Source organism: Mus caroli, unplaced genomic scaffold, assembly GCF_978045245.1.
Source record: "Mus caroli unplaced genomic scaffold, Mus_caroli_1 scaffold_3, whole genome shotgun sequence".
NCBI classification, from domain to species: domain Eukaryota; kingdom Metazoa; phylum Chordata; class Mammalia; order Rodentia; family Muridae; genus Mus; species Mus caroli.
In genome coordinates this window covers 38,217,428-38,228,899 of record NW_028227258.1, presented here as the reverse complement: position 1 = coordinate 38,228,899, position 11,472 = coordinate 38,217,428, and the positions used below count along the sequence as shown (strand labels likewise).

At 41.5% G+C, this 11,472-nt stretch overlaps 1 protein-coding gene across 1 annotated transcript in view; it reads left to right on the top strand.

Moving 5' to 3' along the window:
* Positions 1 to 5,463: 5,463 nt before the first annotated feature.
* Arhgap29 (Rho GTPase activating protein 29) overlaps positions 5,464 to 11,472 on the top strand; it is a 69,797-nt gene continuing 63,788 nt past the window's right edge. The window contains exon 1 of the mRNA XM_021157541.3: positions 5,464 to 5,602. The gene's annotated coding sequence lies outside the window, so the exon portion shown is untranslated. The remainder of the gene's footprint in view (positions 5,603 to 11,472) is intronic.

The following is an 11,472-nucleotide window of genomic DNA, read 5'->3' as shown; positions in this document are numbered from 1 at the left end:
TTGTCTAATTCTGATGTGTAAAGTTTTGTTTTTATCTTATTTTATTATATTATTCCATAGAAGCCTGTTTGTTTTCTAATGAGAGATGAAAAGAGGGTCAATCCAGATGGACTGGAGGTGGGGAGGAGCTGGTGGAAGGAGAGGGAGTGGGAAACTCTAATCTGGACAAAATATATGAGAAAAAAGTCTATTTTCAATAAAAAGAAAAAATAAGCGTTGTAATTTAAAAAATCATTTCCAACAAAGAAAAAAACCCTAAAATTAAGCAGACCCCCAAGTCCATACAACATAATGAACTTACATACAGTTAGAATTAAGTGCTAAGTCAGATGTCCAAGTTACTAGGAATCAACTTGCAGAACAAGTTTTATCTTTAAGCATGTCACTATAGCCTACACATGTACATGTTAAACTATGAATGATTCAGGTGGGTGCTCTGTGATTGTATAATAGACTTACAGAGATGTTAAAGCCAGATCCAGTCAGTCGGTATTGAAGGCACCCCGCTCTTGGTTGCAATCAACTTACTCCAGTTCCTAACCCGTGATCTCTGCAGAACGGGGGCTTTCTTATAAAGTAATTGGAGGTGGAACATATGCAGTCTCATGGCCTCTGAGTCAGAAAACTGTGACATTCTGTTGTGGAAAAACAGGTGCCGTTTGACTGTCTTCCAAAGGATTTGTGAATAGATATCCAGGGTAGGGGTAGTTTGCCTTCTGAGCTGGCTAACATTTAGTGGACTAGGTGAAAGGGAGACAATAGCTAGACAGTTTCACCTTTCTGCTTTAAGGAAGAAGGAAATCATTTCAGATTGTGGAGTTATTTATGGCTCTCTCAGATAGACTTGGCATGTGTTATTACACTGCTGACTCCAGCCAACATGAAAATATCACCTATCACAGCAATATGATTCTCTTAACTGACTAAAATTGATCCTTCCCAAAGGAAAACACTATTTTCTACAAAATATCTCACTGATTGGTTAATTCCGAGTCTTATTCCAGGATCCAGGGACACAGCAATGAACAGAGCAGGCAGAGACGCTTCTATCATGAAACAGAAGTTCCCAAACACACATCCTCGCATAATAGATGTGATGTATCAATTTTCCTCATCAGGCAGAAATTCTGTGTAATCTTTAAAAAAAATTATTTCATGTGCATTGGTGTTGCCTGCATGTGTATCTGTGCAAGTGTTGAACCCCTGGAACTGGAGTTACAGACAATTGTGAGCTGCCATGTGGGCGCTGGGAACTGAAACCCAGGCCCTCTGGATAAGAAGCCGGTGCTCCTGAGGAGCCAACTCCCCAGCCCCAGAGATCCTTTCTTTATGGAGGAATTAAGATGTATACTCAGTTGTAGAGTTCTCTCCTGGAGTGAACAAGGTCCTAAGTTTGAGTCCCAGCAACACAAAAGAAATTAAAAAAAAAAAAAATTAAGCATCTGTTATTTGCCTTAGTTTTTTTATTCCTAAAATTGACTAATAATTGTATAAGATTGTGACAACCGTAATTCACTAAATGGGAAGCAAAATTTATTTAGTGTCTAGCACAGCGCAAGGATGTTTGGTTAAAGGGATGACTGCAAAAGCTACAAAACTGCCTTTTTTTGTTTGTTTCTTTTGTTTTTATTTTTGTTTTGGGAGACAGGGTTTCTCTGTGTAGCTTTGGCCGTTCTGGAACTCACTCTGTAGATCAGGCTGGCCTCGAACTCAGAGATTTGCCTGCTTCTACATTCTGAGCGCTGGGATTAAAGACATGCACCACCACTCGGCCTTTTTTTGGTGGTGGTGGTTTTGTTTTTGTTCTGTTTTGTTTTGGTTGTTGTTGTTGTTAATTATTGCATTTAAGGCCACTGATTATATATATACATATACATATACATGTATATATATACACATCCCCCCTCCCCCGATGTAGCCTGTGTAAAGATTGGCCTTAACTCCTCATTGTCTGTCTCTGTCTCCCAAGCCCTAGGATTATAGCAGTACACCATTATAAATGGAATTAGGCTTAAGCAAGACCATAGATATTTATGTTACTGAAAGTTATACAAAAAGAGCTGGAGAGCTGGTTCAGAGGTTAAGAGCACTTTTTAATATACGAAGACCTAAGTTAGGTTTCCAGCACCCCTGTATAGCAGCTCATAATTTACTGCTCCAGCTTCCAGGGGAATCTGATCCCCCCCCACACACACACACACACATGCACACCCTCACACGGACACATACACATACAATTTAAATTTTTAAAAATCTCTAAGTTTTACAAGAATGTGTATAACAGAAAAATAATGCTATAATCTAATTATAATGCTAATACCTTAGTCTATTCTAAAGTGAGTATATCTGAATACTTTTAAAGGTTGTTTTTTTTTTTTTATCACTCTTAGTCCGTTTCCTCTCCCCATGATGGCGCAGCATCTGTGAATGTTTGCCATGTCTTTCACATTCATTTTCAGCACGTGAGCTGATTGATTCCTTCTCAGTTACAACCATCATGGAATCAAGATTAATAACCTGTTTGGTGAGTTTTGTCCACTTTGGAATCTGAAGCCTTTGTGTGCCCTGTGGCCTGTCAGGTTTTCTTCGTTCTTTCTAAATGCTCAAGTAGCGAGGCAGCAGCTGAATAGGGTGCCTGCTGGTTGGCTCACCCCTGCCTGCTTCCGTGATTTCTTCCTCTCTTCCGAGCATTTAAATCATGGTTGAGGGGAAACCGGAAGTGGAGTTAAGGTTCCTTAATATACCTGCCGTGCTTAGAGCAATGCCTGATGAATTATAAGTATTCAATAAATACTGGAGGAAAGAATAGAACCTCGATAGTCCTAGAAGAATTTTTATTTCTGCATCCTCTGATCATTCTTTCAACACTTCTCCAGAGACTACTTAGTGGGGCCCCACAGTGCATCTACTTAATACAAGCACTTTTAAATAAATGTGACCACAAACCAAAATGAAGAGCCCATGTTTTTAATCTCTCTCTTCCTCAATGCCAGGCTGACCTTGGTTTGTAATCCTACAGCCTCCACATCTCCAACCTCTCTAGTGCTGGGATGTCAGGAAAACATCACAGCAGTTAAGTAACTTGACTTTAAGGTGGAGGCAAGGAAGATTTCAGAGTGGAGTTGCTCTCCTTTATCACAAAAGAAACGAAGAGCAGGCCAGTGAGTAGAGTTATTCATATATACGCTGAAATTATAAATAGCAATATGAGGGTCAACTGTTTTTCTTAAAAATATGATATCCAGTTATTCCTCTGATTTTTGTCTGTTTGTTTGCTTGCTTGTTTGTTTATTCCTGGCCTTCAAAGCCATGATCATGTGTCACTTTAACTAGCAAACACTTATTTATATATTTTTACAGTATGAGTCAGGGCATCTTCTGGGACATTTTGGAGAATGTGTTTAAGATGCTTTTGAAAACATAGTCACCTTTACAAGACACCAGATTTCTTATGTTCACTTTTCTGTCAGTTAATAATTGGACTTTATGGCCAGGCTGTGGTGGCACATGCCTTTAATCCCAGCACTTGGGAGGCATAGGCAGGTGGAGTTCAAGGCCAGTCTGGTCTACAGAGTGAGTTACAGGACAACTAGAGCTACACAGAGAAACTCTGTCTGAAAGAAAAACAAGAAAAAGCAAAGAGACAAATATATCTATTATGTATTTAAAAAGAAGATTAAAGAGAAACATGAAATTGAGTTTATCGAAGTGCCCTTTTGTGCTCATTATTATCAACATGTCAGGGTCACTATTCTGGAGGCCGTGGGACCTGGGAGAATGGGGTGGATAAATGAGCTGGACTAAAGTCTCAGGCAACAGCCAACTTTATCCAGTGCATCAGACAGTTTATACTCTGAGGGTTAAGAGGAGATGCAGAGTAAAGCATACAATCACAAGGGCAAGCCGCATGTGGTAGACAAGACACATGTGGAAAAACATGTTTTTATAGAGGCATATAAACAATAGCCAGTTGCGATACATAATCTGAAGTGAACTCACTTCTATTCCATACACTTAGGAGGAGAAAGAAGGCCTAATTCAAGAACAGTTCTGTTAGTTTTTGTTGGTTGGTTTGGTTTTTGAAGATGGTGTTTCTCTATGTATCCCTGGTTGTCCTGGAATTCTTTACATAGAACAGGCTGGCCTTGAACTCACAGAGATCTGCCTGCCTCTCCCTCCTGAGTGCTGGGATTAAAGGAGTGTGCTACCACCACAGGATTCAACTCTTGTGTTTTTATAGAAACTGAGGTCACAGGACTCTCATCTTGGTTTCTTGGGAATTTTCTCAAAAGCATTCAATTCACCTTATATGACTCCATTCTTGGAGACTGTGTTCCTACAGACAGGAATTAGAGTCACCCGAATGATAAACCTCTTCGTGTACCTGTGGGACGTTATCTTGATTATGCAGCCTGCCCACTGTGGGTGGCCCTATTCCCTGGGCAAGGGATCATGGACTGTCTAAGAGTGGGGAAAGTGAGTTGAGGAGCCGCATCCATTCTCTGTCCTCTTCTGACTGTGACTGTAAGTGACAAGCTGTTTCAAGTTCCTGCTGCTTTGAGTTTTCTGAATTGTGAGCTAAAGTAAACTTTCCTTAAGTTGCTTTGATCAGGGTATTTTATCACAGCAACAGGAAAAGCAGAGAAGACACTTTCTGTAAGTTTACCTGTTTGTCAATATCCAGGGAGAATTACATCTCAGCATCAACAGCGGGAATGACATTCTTGGTACAGGTAAGTGTAAGTTAAATGAGCAACAGTCTCTACATTTCCCTCCCATATTTGATATATAACCTAACATCTAGCAATATGCTTTCTTGTTGCGTATCCCCATCAACCACGTTAATGGTCCTATTATCTGGAGCATTTGATGGTAAGAAGTATGTTGTATGATTAGAGGGATGTGTAGTTAATTAATACTTATCTAACACATCTATGCAGCCAGATACTGTGCATAATAGCTGATGCAATTAAGTAATTTCGTTTTCAGAAAATGACAGCTGAAGAAAGAGTAGGAAAGTTTCAAAGTGCGTCATAAATTTGAAGTGAGAAAGAATGGAGGAGCAAGAAAGCCAACCAAACAAGCTCAAGACTAAAACCCTGACGGGAAAGTATTCACAGTGCCCTCCTGAAAAATGGCCAATTAAACCTGGACTGAGGAGTGGATCCCATATGGAGCTAAGAAAGAGTGCCAATTCCCTTGGTCGGTCCGATTGGCAACCAGTACCCTGGGACTTTGGGACCTTGGTCAGGTCAAGGCCCCTCTAAGAGGAATTGAGCACGCCTTGCCCCACCCGCACCTGTTATGGACCCGCCCCTTCAGCGGTGACCCCGCCTCCTAAGGCGCAGGCCAATGGGCTGGGCTCCAGAGGGCGGGCGGAGGAGGGCGTGAAGCGTGAGGCGTGGGGTGCGAGGCAGGGGGCGGGGCGTCGCGTCCGCGGCTGGCGCGGTCGTGGCGGTAGCTGCAGGGGCGGTGGCGGCGGCGGATCCTCGACCCGGCGTCCTCAGGCCAGTCGTGGGGGATGGGGGCGGCGAGCTCCAGCCGACTGACGGGGTGGCGGCCCTGAGCGTTAGGCGTCCGGGACGCGGGATGGAGCCCCACGGTGAGTTGAGGGGTGGAGGCTCGGGCTCCCGCCGTGCCTCGGGGCTGGCAGGCGCTTTGGGGGGTCGGGGGTCCGGGAGGCGCGGTGGCGGTTGCGGGCAGGGCCGGGTGCTCCGGACTTGAAATTCCCTCCACCCGTGAGAGTCAGGAGGCGACCAAGGGCTCTGAGGGACGTTGCGGACCCCGGTGCCGGTGCGGGGATCGGCGCCGTCGGTCCGTCCGGCAGCGGCTCGCGGGGCTGACTGTCCTCCTCCAAGGTCTCGGCAGCGGGCGTCCTGAAGCCCCGGGCCCTTTCCCAGCCACCTCTCCCGCCTGCCTGAGGCACTTGGGCTCCGAGAGCTTCCCCATTGCTTTTTCTTCCTCCGGTCTTCACGTCTGGGTTTCCTGCCGGGATGGCGTTAGGAAGTTTGGTGGCGTTCTCACAAACTCCACTGTGACAGATGCAGAGGCTGGGGTACCGTGAGGAACTTTTTCCGGCCCCGTCCTCACTTTTTCCTCTGGCATTTCTCGACCTGTTTGGCAGACACCCCCCTTCCCTCTGTTGCCCTGCCCCCTTCCCAGGCGATTCTGTCACTTTTCCTCCTTGCATTCCTTGGGCTCTGGTCGCCCTTTTTCCAGCTGTGGCCCTAGGGTAAACCGTGCGCTTTGCCGACTAGGAATTGATAAACTGAGAGATTACAGTTACCACCAGGGGAGCCTGTCCCTGAAAGTTTTATTGCTGAAAATGCCCCAGGACTTTGTCTTTGATGGAAACCTTGTTTCCACAAAACCAAGTCGCCCAAGGCTCCTGGTCTTGGAGCCTTTTTTGACAGTACCCCGAGCTTATCTCACTTTTTTTTTTTAAACCACTCTACGTCTGTGGCGATCAAAGATTGGGTTTCACACAGTGTTCTTTGGGGTCTTTAACGTGTTCTGACACATAACATGTGTCTTAAGGGGAGGGGAAATGTTATGCATTTTTTTTCCAAAGTTCAAAGACCACAGTGGAGTTGGATTTGTTTACCTGTTTCTTTTCTCATTTGGGAATTCATGTTGCCGTCTCATTGGATTTGGGCAAAGGGTTACCTCTCTATGAAAAAGAGAATTCGGATTTAGATATGAAGGAATAGTTAAAAGAAATAAAACCCAACACAAGATTTAGGTCATTTTCTTCCGTGATTTCTTTAGGCAGTTTGCCAGAAGTGCCTACTTAGAAATGCTTCAAGTACTGTGCAAGTAAGGAGCCCTGACACTTAAGCCTCAATACCCATACAGAGCTTGTAGCTCTGGTCTCATGATTGGAGAAGCTTGAGAGTGAAGTCCAGTAAGCTAGGCCCAGATAGAAAATGTTTCAATCCCCAAATTAGCAGAAAGTGGAACTTTGGCTGAGAAGAGAAGAAAACACTGTTTGGCACAGATATATTGGCTGTTTCGTCCCATTTCTCTTGAAATAGAGCATAGATACCAGCATCTCTCCACTGTAAAGGCTGCTTTTACACAGAAAGCTTTGTGGAAGGTTTTTTTTTTTTTTTTTTCTTGTGACACTGAGAAAATATTCAGCATTCACTGAGAAAATTCAACGACATTCCATCATGCTAGATAGAGCCCTGTAGAACCTTTTCATTTATTGAGTAACAATAGACAATATGGAATAGAGCCCAAGGCATAAAGTTATGGACACATTGAAAGGAAGAAGTATGTTGAATGTCCTATGGGAAAGTAGAGGGATGGTTATTTTTAGTGGAGAGAATGAACAGATTTCTCAGAAGTATTTTCTGTGAGTTTGAAAACCCTGATATTTGAGTTTTCAGTAAATACAAAGTATTAGGACCCTCCTGGGCAGAATTGAAGGTTATCTCCACTACATACCAGGATGCCACCGATCCAGTTTTGCTTTAGAGCATTCGCACTGTTTCCTTTGCTTGAGTAGGTTGTAGGTTTGTTTTTTCAATTTCCCACTCACCTCCAGTGTGATCACAAGTCACAAATATTTGTGGATAAAGAAACAAGGCCAGTTAGCAGATCATTCTGTTATAATAAAGATTTCAGTGGAGTATTAAGATTTTATTGTTTCTGTTTATTACTGGGATGATACGGAAATGAGCCTGATCCGAGTAGACATTGGGTGCTGCTACCTCCTTAAGTAATAAATAGCCTTCTCTTAAGACATGTCAGTGTATCTTCTTGAGAAAGTTTTTAAATACCAGTCTCCCTTTTTGAGAGATAACGGACACTTAACATACTTTTGGAATGTTTATTTTATGTATATGTATGTGCCTGAGTGTGTGTTTGTGCAGGAGTCTGTGAAGGTTAAACAAGGTAACATATTGCCTGGAAGTGGAGTTACAGATGGTTGTGAGCCGCCATCTGGGACGCTGGGAACCAAACCCTGGTCCTCTTCAAGTGCAGTAAGTGCTCTTAACTGTTGAACCATCTCTTCAGACCACTTAAAAGTACTAGGAAAAGGATAAGCAGAGTTCCAGGAACTTTCAGGCACACCATTATATAGGGTTGTTTACAATTCACCTCTCAGGTTTTTGCTTAATGTGCTTGGTTCTGTGCATACCAGCTGGCTTCCAAAGGGAAAATGGGAAGCAGAGAATGAAAGGAAATATCGGAGTCAGACTGGTAGGGAGAATCATGAGATCCCCCAAAATACCTGGCATAATCCAAAACAATATAATTTTTAATATGGAAAATTTTCAAGCACATATGAAAATAGATCAAATAATATAAAAAATTCCTCCTTACCCAGCCTTAGCCTCCCAGTATATTGATTTATGACCATCCTTTTCTCCCAGTACCAGGGGTAGAACCTAGGACCTCAGACATACTGGGCACATGCTTTACTCCTGAGCAGTTCTGAGGTGTATCTTTGATTTTGCTGAATTGCTAAATTGCTGAATTTATTATCCTGCAACTGAACTATCTAGGATTGTAGGCATGTATTACAAAGCCTGACCAGTCTTCTATTTTTTTACCCCTCTTCATTCAATCCTTCATATTATTTTGACATAAACCATAGACATCATGTTATTTTATCCATAAATATTTAGCATATACTTTCAAAAAGAAAGATTATTAAATATAACGTCAACATTTTTCATAATTCAGTTTAGTGTTTAGTCAAATTATAGGTCATTTTTTAATAGCTTGAATCAAGGTGCAGATAAGGTTTATATACTGTAATTGATATATACACACTGACATGCATATATAATTAATTGATATATAATTTACATAAAATAGAATTTATGTTTCATATGTCAAAACTTTGAGTTTTGACAAATGATTTGTGCCCATGCTTCCATCATTCTAAAATGTATTTATGCTTACGCTAATCCTCAAGTTCTCAGACAACCAGTTACACTGCTTTTTGCCACTAAATTTCAGCTTTCCTGTCTCCAAAGTTTCATATAAATATAATTATGTTAATATAAGTAAATCGTTTTCCTGTATTTTTGACCCGGCTTTTTTGATTTGGTATGATGCTTTAATTGTTTTTAGCTTCCTTTTTATGTGCGAGTGCCTCACCTGAGTATGGGCTTGTGTAGCACGTGCAGGCCTGGTGCCTGTAAAGGCCAGAAGAGGGCGCCAGAGTCCCTGGAACTGGAGGGATGATAGTTGAAAGCTGCCGTGTGGGGGCTGTGAACCCAACCCCAGAGCCTTACAAGAGCAGCAAGTGCTCTGAACCAAGGCCCTGTCTCCCAGCCCCTAGCATAATGCTTTTAAGATTCATTGAAGAGTTCTTGCTATGTCTCGGGCACTTTTGTTAAGTGTAGGATTGCCCTTTAAGGCTGTGGCACACTCTTTTGACTTGTCTATTGAGGGATATTGCACTTTCTGAATACTTTGAAAATCCCTGTGAACAAGATTTGGGATGAATGCATGTTTTCATTTCTTTTGGGTCTATAAATGGGAAAATTTAACTAAGAAGCGGCCAGATTGTTTTCCTCTGATTTGTGTACCTTGTAGAGCTGTACTATATTGCAGTTACTGTTGATCTACATGCTGAATAACATGCAATACTTTGGTTTAGCTGAAATTTGAATTTCTTGTGGTTAGTATCTCAGTCTAGTTTTTTGGTTATCAGTCACTACTCCAAGTGTGTATTCCCACTGGGTGTCACCTTCTATAAAGTATTCCTTCATTAGTTATTGTGAGCTTACTTATTTTGTAAGAGTTCTTGATATAATTTAGATAAAGCTCTTTGTTACTCCTCCCTCCCCCCATTTTAGCTTGTACTTTCTATTTTAACAAGATCTTAGAAGAATAAAAGTTAATTTTCATCCAGTTTACCAAGGTGTTCTTTTCTGGTTCTTGCTTTTTGGGTATGTCTGAGAAATCATTGCCTGGGGTTTTTCCTATAGTTTCAAAAAGCATTTTGGAATTTTTGGGCACAGATGGTGAATATTTTAGGCTTGACAGCTATACTGACTCAACTGCTTAACACTGTTCCTGTGAAAAGAAATTATATATAATACATAAACATGGTTGTAATCCTAAGAATAACCTTCAACAAATAGGCATCTGCTTCTTTTCTCCTAAATTTGAGGAAGTAGTGTTTTAGATTCTATGTTTATTTTGTTGTTGTTTTTTTCTATGTAGGTTGCTATACTGTGGTTTAAGGTTGATACTCTTTTCATTGCATATGGGTATCCAGTACTTATCGAAAGAGCAGCTTTCCTTCTGTGGAAGCTCAGTTACTCCATATGTTTGGTTTTACTTTTGGAGTCTGTCCTGTTGGTATATGTATCACTATGCCAGGAATCACACTGTCTTGATTCTTGTACTTGAACAGTAGTAAATCTTGAGGTAAAACTGTCCTAAGTTCCCCAATTTCTTCTTAAAATTGTTTTTTTTTCATATATTTAGCATTTTAATATAAAGTTCAAGCTCAGGCTGAGTGTAATCCCAGCACTTGTGAGGCAGAGGCAGGTGGAGCTCTGTGAATCTGAAGCCAGCCTGGTCTACACAATGAGTTCCAGGACACCTAGAGATATTTAGTGAGACTCTGTCTCAAAAAAGGGGGAGGGGGTGGTTAAGCTTAGAAATTTCTGCTAAATAGATAGATAAATTTAAAAAAAGAGAGAAAGAAAGATTCACTGTGATTCTTTGAAACCATATAATTTGAGGTAGGAGAATTGTCATGAGTTCAAGGCCAGCGTGGGCTACATAGTGAATGCTAGATTCTCTAGTTTCATTTCTGTTGCTCTAATAACAACCTTGACCAAAAGCAATTTAGGAGAGGAAAGAGTTTATTTACATAAAATTCCAAGTTATGTCTAACATTGAGGGGAAATCAAGGCAGCTACTGAACACATCACGTCCATAGTCAAGAGCAGGAAAATGAATAGAGCCTTGCTTGTTTCTGCCTGCCACTTTCCTCTGGCTTTCTTCTGTCCTGGAGAGTACAGGCTTCCCTACCCAGGAAATGGTGCTGCCTCAAAGAGCAGGGTCTTCCCAGAACAATTAACTGTCAAGACAGCCTTTTATAGAGTCGTCTATAGACAAACCCTGATGAAACCTGATGAAGATTACTTGAAACTCTCTTCCCAGGTGATTTTAAGCCAATGCAACTTGATCTTTAAAACGGAACTAGTGATAGACTACAATAAGAAGGCTTTAAAAAAAAAGATTTTGAGTCTTAATTCAGAGTTATATTGTCATTTTAGCCAATTATTTGATTTCTTTGAAGTAGTGTTTTTGTTTTAAGATTTATTTTTTAAGTGATTCATATGTGTGTTGTTTACATACACACGTTTGATGCTTGCAAAGGCCATAGAACATCAGGTCTCCTGGAGGTGGAGTTAGAAGCAGTTGTTAAGCCACAGGATGTGGGTGCTAGGAACCAAACTCAGGTGTCTGCCAGAACGCTACACTGTTTCTTCA